The sequence below is a fragment of the Ornithorhynchus anatinus genome, chromosome 6 (genome assembly GCF_004115215.2).
Source record: "Ornithorhynchus anatinus isolate Pmale09 chromosome 6, mOrnAna1.pri.v4, whole genome shotgun sequence".
Lineage (NCBI taxonomy): Eukaryota > Metazoa > Chordata > Mammalia > Monotremata > Ornithorhynchidae > Ornithorhynchus > Ornithorhynchus anatinus.
This window is the reverse complement of record NC_041733.1, coordinates 16,092,570-16,111,812: the sequence shown is the minus strand read 5'-3', so window position 1 is coordinate 16,111,812 and position 19,243 is coordinate 16,092,570. Positions and strand designations below refer to the sequence as shown.

General features: G+C 50.7%; 1 protein-coding gene across 1 annotated transcript in view; it reads right to left on the bottom strand.

Moving 5' to 3' along the window:
* The window catches only part of CLCN5 (chloride voltage-gated channel 5), a 120,836-nt gene extending 102,420 nt beyond the window's left edge, over positions 1 to 18,416 (bottom strand). Inside the window, exon 1 of the mRNA XM_029067374.2 lies at positions 18,323 to 18,416. The gene's annotated coding sequence lies outside the window, so the exon portion shown is untranslated. The remainder of the gene's footprint in view (positions 1 to 18,322) is intronic.
* Positions 18,417 to 19,243: the final 827 nt, after the last annotated feature.

The following is a 19,243-nucleotide window of genomic DNA, read 5'->3' as shown; positions in this document are numbered from 1 at the left end:
AGTGGCATAGGCGGGATTAGAACCCAGGTCCTTCTGACTCCCAGGCCCGGGCTCTTTCCACTAAGCAAAATGCCGTAGAGAATTTTACAAGTCCAAGCCGCGCTCAGCTTTAAAATCCAACGATCCTTTTTCACACAGCCCAGTTGGTCTACAGTTTGGAGCCTTTTTTCCCACCCCTTCCAGAGGATTGCTTTTTTCCTGGCACTTTTCTGAGGTTCCTAGAGAATACAGTCTTGTGTGTCCAAAAAAAAAAAAAAAAAATCAGCCCGAATAACCTATTACTCGATAAGCGGGGGCCGTGTTCCGATGACGAATTAGCCGCGTGACTCAAAAATCGGCACAAGAGGAGTGATTCTTTGATATCAAGTGGTAGTTTTGCTCATCACATCCTGGCTAGACTTCCGCCCCCAGGATGGAACTCCCTCCTCCACAGCAGACAGACCACACCTCCCTCCACGTTCAAAGCCCTCCTAAAACCCCACCACCTCCAACAAGCCTTTCCCCAACTAATCTAAGCACTTAATAATAATAATAATAATAATGTCGATGACGGTGTTTATTAAATGCTATCTAATCTAAGCGCTGGGGTAGATACAAGGTCGTCAGGTTGTCCCCCGTGAGGCTCAGTCTTAATCCCCATTTTACAGATGAGGTAACTAAGGCACAGAGAAGTGAAGTCACTTGTCCAAAGTCACACAGCTGACGTGGTGGAGCTCTGTACTCAGAGATAACGATGATAATAATAAAAATGGCATTTTTTAAGTGCTATGTGCCAGACCCTGTTCTAAGTGCTGGGGTACATACAAGCTTATCAGGTTGGACACGGTCCCCGTCCCACATGGGGCTCAGTTTCAATCCCCATTTCACAGATGACAGAACTGAGGCCCAGAGGAGTGAAGTGACTTGCCCGAGGGGACACGGCAGACAAGTGGCCGTGTCCGGATTAGAACCCAAGTCCTCTGACTCCCAGGCCCATGGCTCCTTCCACTAGGCCACGCTGCATCTCTATTTATTTTGACCTTCCCAGCTTCAAATCCTTCTGTCTCCCCCATTCGAGTGTAAGCTCTCCGTGGGGAGGGAATGTGTACTTGACCAGCGTCTCGTACAGTGTACCGCATCAAGTGTGCGCTTAATAAACACTACTACCAGACCACCGTATCAGCCACCTCATTGGTCTCCCCGCCTCCGGCATCTTCTCTCTCCGGTCCATACTTCACCAGTAGCCGCAGGGGTATTTACTGATCACCCATTGGCGGCCACACAGCATCCTAAGCGATTGGGAAATTCCTGATGGAGAAGCGACATGATGACTGCCAATATTAATAATAATTATTATTATCATCATGGTCTTTGTTAAGTGCTTACTACGTGCAAGGCGCTTTACTAAGCGCTGGAGTGGACACAAGCAAATCGGGCTCTCTCCACTAGGCCAAGCGGCCTCACTGACCGATCGACGGCTACTTACTCTTACTCGGGATTCCAAAAACCCACTTTTTACGCAGATTTCCCCACTTCCACCCAACTTCGGAGGGCTGCCAGCGCTCCTTCTCCAGCAGGATTCGGAAAATGAAAAATCGGGCTGCTCTCCTCTGTTCCCGGCCAGGTCCAAAGGCCTACTTTAACCTTCCTCCAGTCACCGTCCACGGTCAATCTTTGCGGAAACGAACCCTGGAGAACGGGCCGTTTGATCTGACGGCTAGTCAAAGCTTTAGCAGTTGGCAAAAACTAGTCACCTGCAGGATTTTTATTAGCCGGGCCTTCTACTTCCTGAAGAAAAAGCACTCTTGTTGCCCGGCTCTACTTTCCACATATAAAACTCATACCCTTTTCCCACTGCTCAGGTCGACTATTCTATACTCTATCCTTCGGCCACTTCATTTTTTCGGCGGGAAATAAAAAAAAAAAACACCCTATTTCAATAGCGACGTTCGGCACCCGGCACAGAGCGTGCGCTTAAGGAATGCCATAATTATAATTATCATTAGAGAAGCAGTGTGGCCTGGTGGAGAGAGCACGGCCCGGGAGTCGGAAGGAACTGGGTTCTAATCCCGGCTCTGTCGATCGCTTGCTGCGGGACCATGGGCCTCAGTTTCCTTAACTGTAAAATGAGGACACGGGTTCATTCATTCATTCAGTGGTATTTATTGAGCGCTTACTATGTGCAGAGCACTGTACTAAGCGCTTGGAATGTACGATTCGTCAACAGATAGAGACAATCCCTGCCCAATAACGTGCTCACAGTTCTCCCTCCTTCTTAGACTGTGAACCCCAGGTGCGACAGGGACTGTGTCTGACCTAATTAACTTGTGCCTATCCCGGCGCTTGGAACAGTGTTTGACACGTAATAAGTGCTTAGCAAATAGCAATTTTTAAAAAATTAAAAGAGTGGGTCTGGACGGAAAGATTATTTCAAATAGAACCGTCACCTGTTCAGGATTTACCCGGTCATCTTGTAATCTAGATTTCTGTTTGGTGAATGGAGAGGGCTTTTTAATGATTGGGAATGTGATAAGTCTTTACTTAAGCCACCACAGCTTCTGCATTCCCAGATTTTCCAGCCTGCCTGGGTCTGTGGCAGATGATGGTAGTGAGAGTTAACTGTTGATGGGGAGACTAAGTCATTTAAAAAAAAAAATGGAGGTGATTTGTTAAGTGCTCACTATGTGCCGGACATTGTACTAAATGCAAGGCAAGTCCCACTTGTCAGCTGTGTGACTGTGGGCAAGTCACTTCACTTCTCTGTGCCCCAGTTACCTCATCTGTAAAATGGGGATTAAGACTGTGAGCCCCGCGTGGGGCATCCTGATTCCCCTGTGTCTACCCCAGCGCTTAGAACAGTGCTCGGCACATAGTAAGCGCTTAACGAATACCAACATTATTATTATCTAACTTCTGTGAGTCTCAGTTCCTTCATCTGTAAAATGGGGATTAAGACTGTGAGCCCTAGGTGGGACAGGGACTGCATCCAGCCTGATCACCCTGTATCTACTCCAGCACTTAGAACAGTGTGTGGCACATGGTAAGCGCTTAAATACCTCAACTATTATTTTTATTCTTATTCCAAGTTACTCAGGTTGGACACAGTCCCTGTCTCACACGGGGCTCACAGGTCTTAATCCCCATTTTCCAGATGAGGGAACTGAGGCCCAGGGAAGTGAAGCGACCCGTCCAAGGTCACCCAGCAGTCAAGTGGCAAAGCGGGATTAAAACCCAGGTCCTTCTCATTCCCGGGCCCGGGCTCTAACCACTAGGCCACACCGCTTCTCAAGGAGCTCCTTGCTTCTCCAAATCCTTCCGTCCCAGGCCACTGCCTCTAATTCTGGGAGCCCCCGCCGCTAGCAGCGTGGCTCAGTGAGAGAAGCCCGGGCTTGGGAGTCAGGTCACTTAACATCTCGGTGCCTCAGTTACCTCATCTGTAAAATGGGGATTAAGATTGGGAGCCTCACGTGGGACAACCCGCTTACCCCGTAACTCCCCCAGCGCTTAGAACAGTGCTCGGCACGGAGTAGGCGCTTAACAAATACCAACATTATTATTATTATTACTCCTTTGCCAAAGCAAGTGAGAGGGCCAGTCCAACCGGGGGGCTCTTCTGGGTCCCCGGCCCTCTCCCTCCTCAACTCTTGAGAGGTAATTGAGGCTGACAGGCCTGGGCTTTCCTCTCCCGGCTTGGCGAGGGGAGGAAAGGAGAAAGAGAGCAACGATAGACAAAACAAAGCCTGCAGCACTTCTGGCTCGGAGAACCTTTACGCCCAGCTCCTCGTGTGGGCCGAAACGGAGGGGAAGGAACAAAGCCTCCCCAGTAAAGCGGGTGTATGAAAGGGGGGAAAGGGGAGCAGCGGTTAAAGATAATGATGGTATTTGTTAAGCGCTTACCACGTACCGAGCACTGTTCTAAGCTCGGGGGTAGACGCAGAGTTATCAGGTTGTCCCACGTGGGGCTCACACCAGTCTACACTTCACTCCGCTGCCCGGATCACCTTCCTGCAGAACCGCTCTGGGCATGTCACTCCCCTCCTCAAAAACCTCCAGTGGTTGCCTATCGACCTTCGCGTGAAACAAAAACTTCTCACTCTGGGCTTCGAAGCTGTCCATCACCTCGCCCCTTCCTACCTCTCCTCCCTTCTCTCTTTCCACCGCCCACCCCGCACGCTCCGCTCCTCCGCCGCCCACCTCCTCGCCGTCCCCCGTTCTCGCCCATCCCGCCGTCGACCCCCGGCCCACGTCCTCCCTCCGTCCCGGAACGCCCTTCCTCCTCGCCTCTGCCAAACTCATTCTCTTCCCCTCTTCAAAACCCTACTTAGAGCTCACCTCCTCCAGCAGGCCTTCCCGGACTGAGCCCTCCCTTTCTCTCTGCTCCTCCTCCCCTCCCCATTCCCCTCCCTCTGCTCTTCCCCCCTTCCCCTCCCCACAGCAGTTGTGCATATTTGTATGTATCATTTATTACTCTGTTTATTTTGTTAATGATGGGTGTATATCTATGACCATTTATCTTGATGGTACTGACGCCTAATTGCTTTGTTTTGTTGTCTGTCTCCCCCGTTTAGACTGTGAGCCCGTTGTTGGGCAGGGATTGTCTCTGTTGCTGAATTGTACGTTCCAAGCGCTTAGTTCAGGGCTGTGCACAAGTTCTCAATAAATACGACTGAATGAATGAACAATCCCCATTCGACACATGAGGTAACTGAGGCACAGAGAAGGGAAGTGACTTACCCAAAGTCACACAGCTGACGAGTGGCGGAGACGGGATGAGAACTCGCTACCTCTGACTCCCAGGCCTGTGGCTCTTCCCGCTAAGCCACGTTGCAGTGGTTCATTCATTCCTTCATTCGATAGTATTTATTAAGCACTTACTATGTGCAGAGCACTGCACTAAGCACTCCCCTTGACTCTATTTATCGCCATCGTTCTCGTCTGTCCGTCTCCCCCGATCAGACCGTAAGCCCGTCAAACGGCAGGGACCGTCTCTATCTGTTGCCGACTTGTTCATTCCAAGCGCTTAGTACAGTGCTCTGCACATAGTAAGCACTCAATAAATACTATTGAATGAATGAACTAAGCGCTTGGGATGTACAATTCGGCAACAGATAGAAACAATCCCTGCCCAACCTCCCCACCACTGCCTTCCACGCTCAAACAAGGGAGGCAGCATGTCCTGTCCTGGTGGCTAAATAATAATAATAACGTTGGTATCTGTTAAACGCTTACTATGTGCAGAGCACTGTTCTAAGCGCTGGGGGAGATACAGGGTGATCAGGTTGTCCCACGTGGGGCTGACGGTTTTAATCCCCATTTTACAGATGAGGGAACTGAGGCACCGAGAAGTGAAGTGACTTGCCCACAGTCACACAGCTGACAAGTGGCAGAGCCGGGATTCGAACACAGGCCTGGGAGCCAGAGAACCTCAGCTCTTCCCCCGGCTCCGCCACTCGCCAGTTGTGTGTGACCCTGGGCGAGTCGCTTGGCGTCTCCGTGCCTCGGTTTCCTCAACCGCAAAATGGGGACTCAACACCTGTTCTCCCTCCCCCTTTGACTGTGAGCCCCACGTGGGACAAGGACTGTATCCGTCCTGACGGACTTGAATCTAGCCCAGCACTTACAACACGGCTTGACACGTCGTAGGCGCTTAACAAATACCATAAAGCAGAAAAAAAAAAAGGAGGAGGAGGAAGGTTGAAGCCAACAGAGGCCAGAAAAGCCTGCCATCGGGGCCAGGCGACATTCCACCTTCACGGTTTTCCACCTCCTCCCAACAAGGAGACGCCCCAAACCTCCTCACATGCCGGCGGAGAGGAGCTGACGGGGTGGAGGAATATGAATGATAACGAGGGCACGTGTTAAGCGCTTACTACGTGCCAGGCACTATACTAAGCGCTGGGGTGGATACGAGCAAATCGGATTGGACCCAGTCCCCGTCCCCCGTGGGGCTCACGGTCTCGATCCCCATTTTACAGACGAGGGAGCTGAGGCCCGGAGAAGTGCAGTGACCTCCCCAGGGTCACACGGCAGACAAGTGGCGGAGCTGGGATTAGATCCTTCTGACTCCCAAACCTGGGCTCTACCCACTACACACCACAGTGCTTAGCGCAAGAGCCCCGGCCACCGCCCGAAGGTCAGGCTGGAGAAGGAAGGAACCAGCCGCCCGACCCTGAAGAGGCTCGTTTCTTACGTTTGCTTGTTCAAGTGTGAATCTGTGATGAGGAAGTCTGCGTCGTTTTTCTTTTTTCCTATGCCCTGTCTTCGAGGGCGGAGGCTGTTCCCCACGTTTTCTTCTCGGTATATTCCTCAGGTATATTAATAATAATAATAATAATGTTGGTATTTGTTAAGCGCTTACTATGTGCAGAGCACTGCTGGGGTAGATCCAGGGTAACCAGCTTGTCCCACGTGAGGCTCACAGTTAATCCCCATTTTACAGATGAGGTAACTGAGGCCCAGGGAAGTGACTTGCCCACAGTCGCACAGCTGACAAGTGGCAGAGCTGGGATTCGCACTCATGACCTCTGACTCCCAAGCCCGTGCTCTTTCCACTGAGCCACGCTCGGTATTTGTTAAGCGCTTACTATGTGCAAAGCACTGTTCTAAGCGCTGAGGGCATACAAGGCAATCAGGTTGTCCCACGTCATCTGTCAATCCCCATTTGACAGATGAGGGAACTGAGGCACCGAGAAGTGAAGTGACTTGCCCACAGTCACACAGCTGACAAGGGCCAGAGCCGGGATTCGAACCCATGACCTCTGACTCCCGAGCCCGGCCTCTTTCCACTGAGCCACGCTGGAGAAAAGTCCAGTGATGAAATAGGGTACAGGAAAATTTTATTCAGAAAATAACCTACCCTTTTAGGAATCAAGACTTTAATCGCTAGAATATGCTCTTGGGATCGAAAATTGGGCTAGAGTTGAAATAAACTTTGAAATCTCCCCAGTGTTTTCTCCAACTAATGGCTGGGGTTAGATGTTTTTATCTGTTGCCAAATTGTACTTCCCAAGCGCTTAGTACAGTGCTCTGCACACAGTAAGCGCTCAAGAAATACGATCGAATGAATGAATGTACCACTTCTCTTGAAATCTTCAAAGAAGCAAACTCATGATCCCTTCGTAGTAATTCTTTCTAACAGTTGTCTAGTAACCTTTAAGGATTTATATATGCAATTAATGAGAAAAAAATACCGGAAAGAATCGGATATTTGTGCCACGGTGACGTTTTCGAGCTCTGCTGGAGTGAAGAAAATAGAAACGGGAAGTTTTGAACGGTGATTCTTGCTAACCCTGCCATCTCGTAATTCATGTCAAAAATAAAGTACCACGCTGGGTCCAAAAGTTACCGGGAAATCTCACTGATACACCTCCAAAGCACAACTGCAAAAACCGGTTTTAGGGAATGACAATCTTAAGGAAGCAACGTGGCTCAGTGGAAAGAGCCCGGGCTTGGGAGTCAGGGGTCATGGGTTCGAATCCAGACTCTGCAACTTGTCGACTGTAGGCAAGTCACTTAACTTCTCTGGGCCTCAGTTACCTCATCTATAAAATGGGGATTAAGACCGTGAGCCTCACGGGGGACCACCTCATTACCCTGTATCTCCCCCAGCGCTTAGAACAGTGCTCTGCACATAGTAAGCGTTTAACAAATACCAGCATTACTATTATTATTACTGTGCCACCTCTTAGGAAATAGCACGGCTGCCGCCATCACGCAGTTCCATTAATTAGGAAAACGCGGGAACGGGGGAGGAGAGAGGACAGCAGGAGTTCTATAAACCTAATCATGGACAGAATCAAAACCCCAAAGATGTCTCCGTTCTAGTAACAAAACAGAGTTCCCAAACGCACATCCTGAACATGGGTTACTACAACTTGTCACCTCCCACTACTGCACTGGCCTCTTTTCGTTCATTCAACAGTATTTATTGAGCGCTTGCTATGTGCAGAGCACTGGGCTAAGCACTTGGAACGTACAATTCGGCAACAGACAGAGACAATCCCTGCCCAATGACGGGTTCACAATCTAATCGGGGGGAGACAGACGGACAAAAACAAGACAACAGAATCACGATAAAGGGAATTAAAAAGATGTTGGTATTTGCTAAGCTCTTACTATGTGTAGAGCACTATTCTAAATGCTGTAGATACAGGGTAATCAGGTTGACCCACAAGAAGCTCACAATGAATCCCCATTTTAAGGACAGGGTAACTGAGGCACAGAGAAGTGAAGTGACTTGCCCACAGTCACACAGCTGACAAGTGGCAGAGCCGGGATTCAGGGGACGTACGCTTCATTGACAAAATAAATAGGCTAATGAAAAATATCTTTTCTCCCTGTCTCCAGTTTCTTCACACTTCTCCAACCCATTGGTTTGCCTGCTGCCTGGATCTGTCCTTCAGAACATAATTCTGCTCTCATGTCTTGCCCGTACCTCCAAAACCCATCCCTCTCCATATCAAGCAGAAAGTCTTGACCCCATCAGCTTTCCCCTGCCTACTTCTCTGTTCTTCTTCAAATACCCGCCAATTTTTACGCTCCATTTCTCTCCAGGAACCCCATTCACCCCCGCCGCCTTCTCATTCTGCTGACCTCTTGCTCAGACCCTCCTGCTTCCTCCCTCTTCACAGCCTCCCTCAAATCACATCTTCCTTCCCGGATTAACTTCCCCTCTTCCCAACGAGAATGATAATAATAATGGTATTTGTTAAGCGCTTACTATGTGCAGAGCGCTGTTCTAAGCACTGGGGGGAGATGCGGGGTTATCAGGTTGTCCCACGTGGTGCTCACATTTTTTTAATCCCCATTTTTACAGATGAGGCAACTGAGGCACAGAGAAGTTAAGGGACGTGCCCAAGGTCACACAGCAGACAGGTGGCGGAGCCGGGATTAGAACCCACGACCTCTGACTCCCAAGCCCGGGCTCTTTCCACTAAGCCACGCTGCTTCTAATCATTCAGTAGTATCTATTGAGCGCTTACTATAATAATAATAATAATGATGTTGGTATTTGTTAAGCGCTTACTACGTGCAGAGCACTGTTCTAAGCGCTGGGGTAGTGCAGAGCACCGTACTAAGCACTGTTTAGTTGTCGGGCAGGGATCGTCTCTATCTGTTGCCGCACTGTATATTCTAAGCGCTTAGTGCAGTGCCCAGCACACACAGTAAGCTCTCAAAAAATACGACTGAACGAATGAACGGATCCGTTAAGCGCTTACTATGTGCCGAGCACTGTACTAAGAGCTGGAGTAGATTCCGGTTAATCAGGTCACCTCCCAACTGCCACTTCAACCCCACTTTAGCGGTCATTTCCACGCTCGCAGCACTTCTGTGCACATCTTTATACTATATTTATTTAGAACAGTGCTCTGCACACGGTGAGCGCTTAGCAAATACCACCGTTATTATTATTTTAGGGTGTGCAGAGATCATGCCCATTACTGCCTTTGCATCGTACTCTCCCAAGCATAGCTGGAGGCACTCGACGAATACCACCGATGGATTTCAAAGACTTCTGAAGAGTAACTAGATTACGCATAGGCCTAATGAAAAGACTCAGAGGACCTGAGTTCTAATCCCCCCTCGGCCGATAGCCATGGGTCGGCCACTTCTCTGTGCCTCAATTACCTCCCCTATCAGACGGGAATTTAATACCCTTTTCCCCCTCCTATTTAGACTGGAATCCCATTTGGACAGGGACCCCGTCCGACCTGATAAACTTTCACCAACCCTCCGAACAGTGCTCGATTCACGGTAAGGGTTTAGGAGTAGCCCCATTATTAAGCGTTAATCACCTAGATTACATAATCGGCACTGATATTTAACTCCTTTGTGCAGGGCCCTGTTTTAGGCATTGCCCAAATTAATCCCACGCCCGCCCTGTTCACGCCATCCCGTCGGACAAAATTGCCGGCCTTTGCTTCCATTCGCTGCTTCCCGTTGGGTGTTTTTCTTCTTGTTTATTTTTATTTTACGTTGGTATTTGTTAAGCGCTTACTATATGCAGGGCACTGTTCTAAGCGCTGGGGTAGACACAGGGGAATCAGGTCGTCCCACGTGGGGCTCACAGTCTTAATCCCCATTTTACAGATGAGGGGACTGAGGCACAGAGAAGTGAAGTGACCTGCCCACAGTCACACAGCTGACAAGCGTGGCTCAGTGGAAAGAGCACGGGCTTTGGAGTCAGGGCTCATGAGTTCGAATCCCAGCTCTGCCACTTGTCGGCTGTGTGACTGTGGGCGAGTCACTTCACTTCTCTGGGCCTCAGTTCCCTCATCTGTAAAATGGGGATGAAGACTGTGAGCCCCACGTGGGACGACCTGATTCCCCTATGTCTACCCCAGCGCTTAGAACAGTGCTCGGCACATAGTAAGCGCTTAACAAATACCAACATTATTATCATTATTATTATTATTAAGTGGCAGAGCCGGGATTTGAACCCACGACGTCTGACTCCAAAGCCCGTGCTCTTTCCACTGAGCCACGCAGACGGATAGGCCTGCCTTTCTCCCCCATTAGATTGTGGAAATCTAGTCTCTCATGGCTTGCTCCCAAATGTTTAGTGCAATGATGATGACGGCATTTGTTAAGCGCTTACTATGATCAAGGCACTGTTCTAAGCGCTGGGGGGGGGGAGGGGGGGAGGTACAAGGTGATCAGGTTGTCCCACGTGGAGCTCACAGTTTTAATCCCCATTTGACAGATGGGGTCACTGAGGCGTAGTGAAGTGACTTGCCCAGAGTCACAGCTGACAAGTGGCGGATTGGGATTCGAACCCATGACCTCTGACTCCCGAGCCCGGGCTCTTTCCACTGAGCCACACTGCTTCTCTACTAATTATGGTATTTGTTTAGCACTAACTGGGCGCCAAGCACTCTTCTAAGCGCTGGCATAGATACAAGGTTATCAGGTTGTCTCACGTGGGGCTCACGGGCTCAATCCCCATTTGACAGATGAGGGAAGCGAAGCACCGAGAAGTGAAGCGACTCGCCCACAGCCACCCAGCTGACGGGTGGCGGAGCCGGGATTAGAACCCGTGACCTCTGACTCCCAAGCCCGGGCTTTTTCCACTGAGCCGCGCTGCTTCCCCTATGCTCTGCACAGTCAGATATTAACGAGTGACCACGAGGGATAGGCTGAATTTCCTCATTATCCAAGACATTACAATCTAACCGGGAAGACAGATACACAAATCGACAAAAGCGATAATGAAAGGAACAAGACCTTGGAGGAAAATATGACCAGGGTAATCACCAAGCAGTAAGTGAGCAAGCAGGTAATAATAATAATAATAATGTTGGTATTTGTTAAGCGCTTCCTATGTGCCGAGCACTGTTCTAAGCGCTGGGGCAGACACAGGGGAATCAGGTCGTCCCACGTGGGGCTCACAGTCTTCATCCCCATTTTACAGATGAGGGAACTGAGGCCCAGAGAAGTGAAGTGACTCGCCCACAGTCACACAGCCGACAAGTGGCAGAGCTGGGATTCGAACTCATGAGCCCCGACTCCAAAGCCCGTGCTCTTTCCACTGCGCCACGCTGCTTCTCTTACCTGCAGCGCGGCTTAGAGGAAAAAGCAGGGGCTTGGGAGTCGGAGGTCGTGGGTTCTAATCCCGGCTCCGCCACTTGTCGGCTGTGTGACTGTGGGCCAGTCACTTCTCCGCGCCTCAGTTCCCTCATCTGTAAAATGGAGATTAACTGTGAGCCCCAGGTGGGACAACCTGGTCACCTCGTATCTACCCCAGCGCTTAGAACGGTAGTTGGCACATAGTAAGCGCTTAATACCGTTATTATTATTAATTACATAAGGTGATTAGGGCGCCCTGGGGGGGTCTGAGGGCTGGAATGGTTGAGCTGTTGGAGGAATTATTCAGAGAATGCTCCAAGAAGGAAGTGGCATTTTAGAAAGCTTCTGACGGAAAGATTTGGCAGAGCTGAGGGGGTTGGCAGGAGAAACATCAATGGTATTTATTGAGCGCTGACTACGTGCAGACCCAAGTGCCTTAAGAGAAGCGGCGTGGCTCAGTGGGAAGAGCCCGGGCTTTGGAGTCGGAGGTCATGAGTTCGAATCCCGGCTCGGCCACTTGTCAGCTGGGTGACTGTGGGCAAGTCACTTCACTTCTCCGTGCCTCAGTGACCTCATCTGTAAAATGGGGATTAAGACCGTGAGCCCCACGTGGGACGACCTGATTCCCCTGTGTCTACCCCAGCGTTTAGAACAGTGCTTGGCACATAGTAAGCGCTTAACAAATACCAACATTATAATTATTATTATCATCATTATTAAAGTCCTTGAGAATCGAGGGTGAAGGGTGATTTAAAGATCATTTACTGACTGGGTGCGGAGCCCTGGGAGAATACAATAGTGATCACCATCATCATCATCATCATCATCATCATGATCCTTCTTAAGCACTTACCGTGTGCCAAGCACTGTGCTACGGGCTGGGATCATCAGGTCCCCCCTGGGGCTTACACTGTAAGTAAAAGGGAAAACGGGGACCGAATCCCCATTTTACAGATGCGAGAACTGCAGTCCGGAGAAGTTAAGTACCTTGCACGTGGTCACGCAGCAGGCAAGGGGCAGAGGCAGGTTTAGAACCCGGGTCCTCCGACTCCGGGGCCTGCGCTCTTTCCACTAAACCACGCTGCTTCTCCTACAGTAGACTAGGCGGACGCAATCCCTGCTCACGGGAAATTTACGGACCGGAGGGGGAGACGTTGAAAGAAATTAGAGATGGATATGGAGCAAGGAGAAGCAGCGTGGCTCAGTGGGAAGAGCCCGGGCTTGGGAGTCAGAGGCCACGGGTTCCGATCCCGGCTCCGCCGCTAGTCAGCTGTGTGACCTTGAGCAAGTCACTTAACTTCCCTGTGCCTCAGTTCCCTCATCTGTCAAATGGGGATTAAAACCGTGAGCCCCACAACCTGATCACCTTGTATCCCCCAGCGCTTAGAACGGTGCTTTGCACACAGTGCGCGCTTAACAGATATCACAATCATCATTAATCCCGGCTCCGCCACTTGTCAGCTGGGTGACTTTGGGCAGGTCACTTAACTTCTCTGGGCCTCAGTTCTGTAAAATGGGATTTAAAAAAAACAACAACACCGTGAGCCCCACTCGGAACAACCTCATCACCTTGTGTCTCCCCCAGCGCTTAGAACAGTGCTTTGCACATGGTAAGTGCTTAACAAATGCCATTATTATCATTATATGTACTGTAAACTCCTTGAGGGCAGGGCACGTGTCTTCCAATTCCGCTGCGGGACCTCGGGCAAGTCACCCCCCTCCGCAGCTAGTCCACTCACGAATGAGGGATGAATGCCAAGTACGGCGCGCCCTTTCCCTTAAGAGCTGACTGGCCGTCAAAATGGACACGCGTCTTTAATGAGACAACAATGTTGAGATTGAAATCTGAAGGCCACCTGGCCAGGTATCTGTGCCACGGACCAAAGCAGCGGGTTAAGGGGAGAAAAGCAGAATTGATCAAGAGACTTTGAGCGACAAGTTATTCCTAAAGGCCGGGGAAATAACCAGAGGGGGAAGTGGTGGATCAGCACCACGTACCTACCCATAATTTATTTATTCATATTTAATGTCCGTCTCCCCGTCTAGACTGGGAGTTCCCTGTGGGCCGAGAACGTGTCTACCGACGCCGGTGTCTTGTACTCTCTCAAGTGCTTAGGACAGTGCTCCGCATACGGTAAGCGCTCAGTAAATAATAATGGTGGTATCTGTTAAGCGCTTACTATGTGCCAAGCACTGTTCTAAGCGCTGGGGGATACAAGGTGATCAGGTTGTCCCCCGTGGGGCTCACAGTTCTAATCCCCCTTTTACAGATGAGGTAACTGAGGCACAGGGAAGTGAAGTGACCTGCCCAAAGTCACACGCAGCAGACAAGCGGCGGAGCTGCGATTCGAACCCATGACCTCGGACTCCCAAGCCCGGGCTCTTTCCATTGAGCCATGCTGCTTCCCTGATTGCCACTGACTGATTGCTGAACTAACTCTACACGATACCCTAAAATTACTTTCGTAGGGGCAAAAAAATAAAATAAAATAAAGGTAGCGCTACGTGCAGCCAACGTGTCTTGGGGCTTCAGCTGCGCCTTCTCAAGTGCTTTTTTAGTAGGTGCTCAACTATCTGACCGTTATTATTATTATTACAGCTAAGGGCAAGTAAAAGAAAAATAAACGGTTTAATGCTTTTTAAATAAATAATAAAACATTTACTGCTCTTTATGACCTTGGCATTTTTAGCTCTACTAAGATATGTTTGTGTTTTTTTCATTTTAAATGATGGAAGAGCAGAATGACATTCACCACGTAACAAAATACCAGTACGGCATCTAGGTACTGCACTATCAACCGTATTTATTGAGCACTTACTGCGTGCAGAGCGCTGTACTAGGCGCCTGGGATAGTACGATACGGCAGATACGTTCGCTGCCCACGATGAGCTCACAGTCTGCAAAATTGCAGGTCTGGCAGGTTCTGAGACCTTTAGTAGAGACATCCAGTCGGTTCATTGCTTGAACAAATAGATTTCAAAAGTGTAAACGCTGCTTCGTGTTCGAATTATGCTCCCAGAGTCATTTTTTGAAAAACTGATCTACCCTTAGGTGAAGCCTAAAACTGGAAATCCTTACTCCCCACACAACAAATCTACTTTTATCTGGGAATTAATCCTTAAACAGTCTTGAGCCCCAAATTCAAGAGGCGGAACTACTGAAATCAGCTTGCAACCGATACTAAATTCCTTAATGCCAAAATCCTCTTTTGAAGTTTTAATGTGTTTGTTGTTTATAAAAAGGGGGAAAGCGTATCAGGGTTATTAGCGCTGGCTCAGGAAAATTAGTAACCCATGACAGAGTCCCATGATGGAGAATCTCTGTGCCGTGGTTCGCTTTATTTTGAGAGAAAAGTATTAATGAAAAGTATCTGAGCAAACCTATGTGCTCTGAAGGCGGCACCGAGGCAACTGAAAGACAAAATCCATACCCTTCACAAACGAATAATAATGTCAATAATGGGCCCTGCTGAACACTTACTATGTGCCAAGCACTAGTCTAAGCACTGGGGTAGATACAAGTTAATCGGGTTGGACACAGTCCCTGTCCCTCGTGGGGCTCACACGCTTATCCCCACTTTCCAGATGACGGAACTGAGGCCCAGAGACGTGAAGTGACTTGCCCAAGGTCACGGAGAAGACGCGTGGCGGAGCCGGGATTAGAACCCAGATCCTTCTGACTCCCAGGCCCATACTCTACCCACTTAATTCAACAGTCTCCAGTTTCTCCCATTAAGTTCACCGTAAGAAAGCCGTATTGACTGAGCGCTTACCGTGTGCGGAGCATGGTACGAAACGCTTGGGAGAGTACAATACTAATGTTGGTATTTGTTAAGCGCTTACTATATGCAGAGCACTGTTCTAAGCGCTGGGGGAGATACGGGGTCATCAGGATGTCCCACGTGGGGCTCACGGTCTTCATCCCCATTTTCCCGATGAGGGAACTGAGGCCCAGAGAAGTGAAGTGACTTGCCCACGGTCACCCAGCTGACAGGTGGCGGAGCCGGGATTCGAACCCATGACCTCTGACTCCCAAGCCCACGCTCTTTCCACCGAGCCACGCTGTACAAGGTGATCGAGTTGGTAGAGACGATCCCTGCAGATCTGAATTCGAAAACTTTCCAAAGTAGGATCGCTACAGGTTCCACTGGAAACGCATCCTCTAGACCGTCAGCTCTCTGCGGGCAGGGAACGTGTCTTCTAACTGTTGAACTCTACTCTCCCAAACCCTTCGTACAGGGCTCTGCATATAGTAATAATAATAATAATAATGTCGGTATCTGTTCAGCGCTTACTATGTGCCAAACACTGTTCTAAGCGCTGGGGGAGACACAAGGTCGTCAGGCTGTCCCACGTGGGGCTCACGGGCTCTACCCCCATTTTACAGATGAGAGAACTGAGGCGCAGAAGTGACTTGCCCAAAGTCACGCAGCTGACAAGCGGCGGAGCCGGGATTAGAACCCATGACCTCTGACTCCCAAGCCTCATGGTCTTTCCTCTGAGCCACGCTGCGTAGGCCCTCGATAATTACCACTGAGTCATTCATTCAATAGTATTTATTGAGCGCTATGTGCAGAGCACTGTACTAAGCGCTTGGAATGGACAATAATAATAATGTTGGTATCTGTTAAGCGCTTCCTATGTGCAGAGCACGGTTCTAAGCGCTGGGGGAGATACGGGGTCATCAGGTCGTCCCACGTGAGGCTCACAGCCTTACTCCCCATTTTACAGGTGAGGGAACTGAGGCACAGAGAAGTGACTTGCCCAAGGTCGTACAGCTGACAAGTGGCGGAGCCGGGATTCGAACCCATGACCTCTGGCTCCCGAGCCCGGGCTCTTTCCACTGAGCCACGCTGCTTCTCTAAATTGGGCAGCAGAGAGAGGCGATCCCTTGCCCAATGACGGGTTCAGAGCCTAGAAGGGGGAGACGGACGGCGGAGCAAAACAGAACGAAACCAAACCGGACTTCCTCATGGCGCTAGCGATTCTCCCTGGTTCTCCCTTCCACAGACCACTCGAACACGGTAATGACGGCATTTGTTAAGCGCTTACTATGCGCCAAGCACTGTCCTAAGCACTGGGGGGGGGGGGGATCCCAGGTCATCGGGCTGTCCCACGTGGGGCTCACGGTCCTCATCCCCATTTTACAGATGAGGTCACTGAGGCACAGAGAAGTGAAGTGACTTTGATTCTATTTATTCGCTATGGTTTTAATGAGATGTTCATCCCCTTGATTCTATTTATTGCTACTGTTCTTGTCCGTCTCCCCCGATTAGACTGTGAGCCCGTCAAAGGAAAGGAATTGTGTCTCTCTGTTAACGATCTGCACGTCCCAAGCGCTTAGTACGGTGCTCTGCACATAGGCAGCGCTCAATAAATACTATTGAACGAATGAAGTGACGTGCCCAAGGTCACCCAGCTGACGAGTGGCAGAGCCGGGATTCGAACCCACGACCTCTGACTCCCCAGCCCGGGCTCTTTCCGCTGAGCCACGCGCTCAGTAAATAGGACTGAATGACTGAACTCTCATACGAGTCCCAGGGACCAAGTATGTTAAACTGCAATCAACGTGAGAATTTTGTCTCCGAGAATTCCCAAGGTCCTTCTGTTGGGTCAGAGAGGCCAAAACAACTCCAGGGTTTATCCTTCCCAGTCAGGATTTCAGGAATTCTCTGGAGGGAGAAGCAGTGGGGCCTAGCGTGGCTCAGTGGAAAGAGCCCGGCCTTGGGAGTCAGAGGTCATGGATTCGAATCCCGGCTCCGCTTGTCAGCTGTGTGACTGTGGGCCAGTCACTTCACTTCTCTGGGCCTCAGGTACTTCATCTGTCAAATGGGGATTAAGTCTGTGAGCCCCACGTGGGACAGCCTGATCACCCTGTATCTACCCCAGCACTTAGAACAATGCTCTGCACAGTGTAAGCGCTTAACAAATACCAACATTATTATTATTCTCTGTGCCTCAGTTCCCTCATCTGTAAAATGGGGATTAAAACTGTGAGCCCCATGTGAGGCAATCTAATTACCCTGTATCTACCCCAGTGCTTAGAACAGTGCTCTGCACCTAGTAAGCGCTTCATACCAACATTATTATTATATTATCGAATACCGTAATTATCATAATAAGCCGCAAAGCCAGGCCCAGGGGCAGGCTGAATGACTACTGACCAATACCGTAATCATCATAATAGTTCGCAAGAAGGGCCCAGAAGCAGCCTGAATGCCTATTGACGAATACCGTAATCATCATAATAGTTCCCAAGAAGGGCCCAGGAGCAGCCTGAATGACTATTGACGAATACCGTAATTATCATAATAATTGTCAACACGGGCCCAGGATCAGCCTGCATTTATATTAATGAATACCGTAATTATCACAATAACTCGCCGGGGGGGGGAGGGAGATCCAGGAGCAGCCTGAATGACGATGAACGAATACCGTAATTACCACAGTAACTCGCCAAAGGGCCCAGGAGCAGCCTGGATGACCCTGAGCGCGTACCGTAATCATCATAATAACTCGGCAGGCCGGGCCCAGGGGCGGCCTGACGTCACCCGAGGAGAGGCCCATGGGGGTGTCCGGGCGGGAGAGAGGGGGCCCACTGAGGCAGCAGGGCCGGGGTGGAAGCGGCTCCACCAAGGGGGGGGGGGGCCGCACGGCGCATGCGCGGCCGGAGGGGGGGCGCATGCGCGGGCGGAGCGGAGGGGGGCGCGCAAGGCGGGAGGAAGGGGGCGCAGGGCGCTCCCCGGGGAGCGCTGGGCGGGCGCGGGGCGTCCGTTACCTCGGTCCGGGCGGAGGAATCCGGGCTCGGGGCTCAGGACGCCGTCCCGTCCCGGAGCGCTGTCAGCGCCAGCCGGGGCCGGCGGAGCTCCATTCACGGAGGCGGGGGCGGGGCCGCGCGGGGGAGGGGACGGGGACGGGGGGGGCGGAGCCGGGCGCTCACGTGACGTTCGCCGGGCCCGCCGGCTTCCGCGCCTGCGCGCCCGCCCCCTCCGGGACGGCGCAGCCGCAGTGGGGGATGGCCGCCCCGCTGCGGCCATGTTGGATGAGGGCGGGGAGATCGCCCCCTGCTGGCGGGGCGCTGTAAGGCCCAGTGCCCCATCGGGGGCGGCCGCAGTTGATAATAATGAGGATTCATTCATTCGAGAGTATCGATTGAGCGCTTACTAGGTGCAGAGCACGGGACTAAGCGCTTGGAATGGACGGATCGGTAACAGATAATTCATTCAAGAGTATTGATTGAGCGCTTACTACGTGCAGAGCACATACCCCCGATTAGAATGAGCCCGTTAATGGGCAGGGACTGGCTCGCTCCGTCGCCGAATTGTCCATTCCAAGCGCTTAGTCCAGTGCTCTGCACCTAGTAAGCGCTCAATCAATACTCTTGAATGAATGAATGAGCACTGGACTAAGCGCTTGGAATGGACAATTCGGCAACAGAATGATATATCATCATCATCATAATGATTGTGGTATTTGTTAAGCGCTTACTATAGGTACAAGGTGATCAGGTTGTCCCACGTGGGGCTCACGGTCTTCATCCCCATTTTACAGATAATAATGATGATATCTGTTAAGCGCTCGCTATGTGCCAAGCCCTGTTGGAAGCACTGGGGACGATACAAGGTGATCAGGTTGGCCCATGTGGGGCTCCCAGTCTTCATCCCCATTTTGCAGATGAGGGAAGTGAGGCACAGAGAGG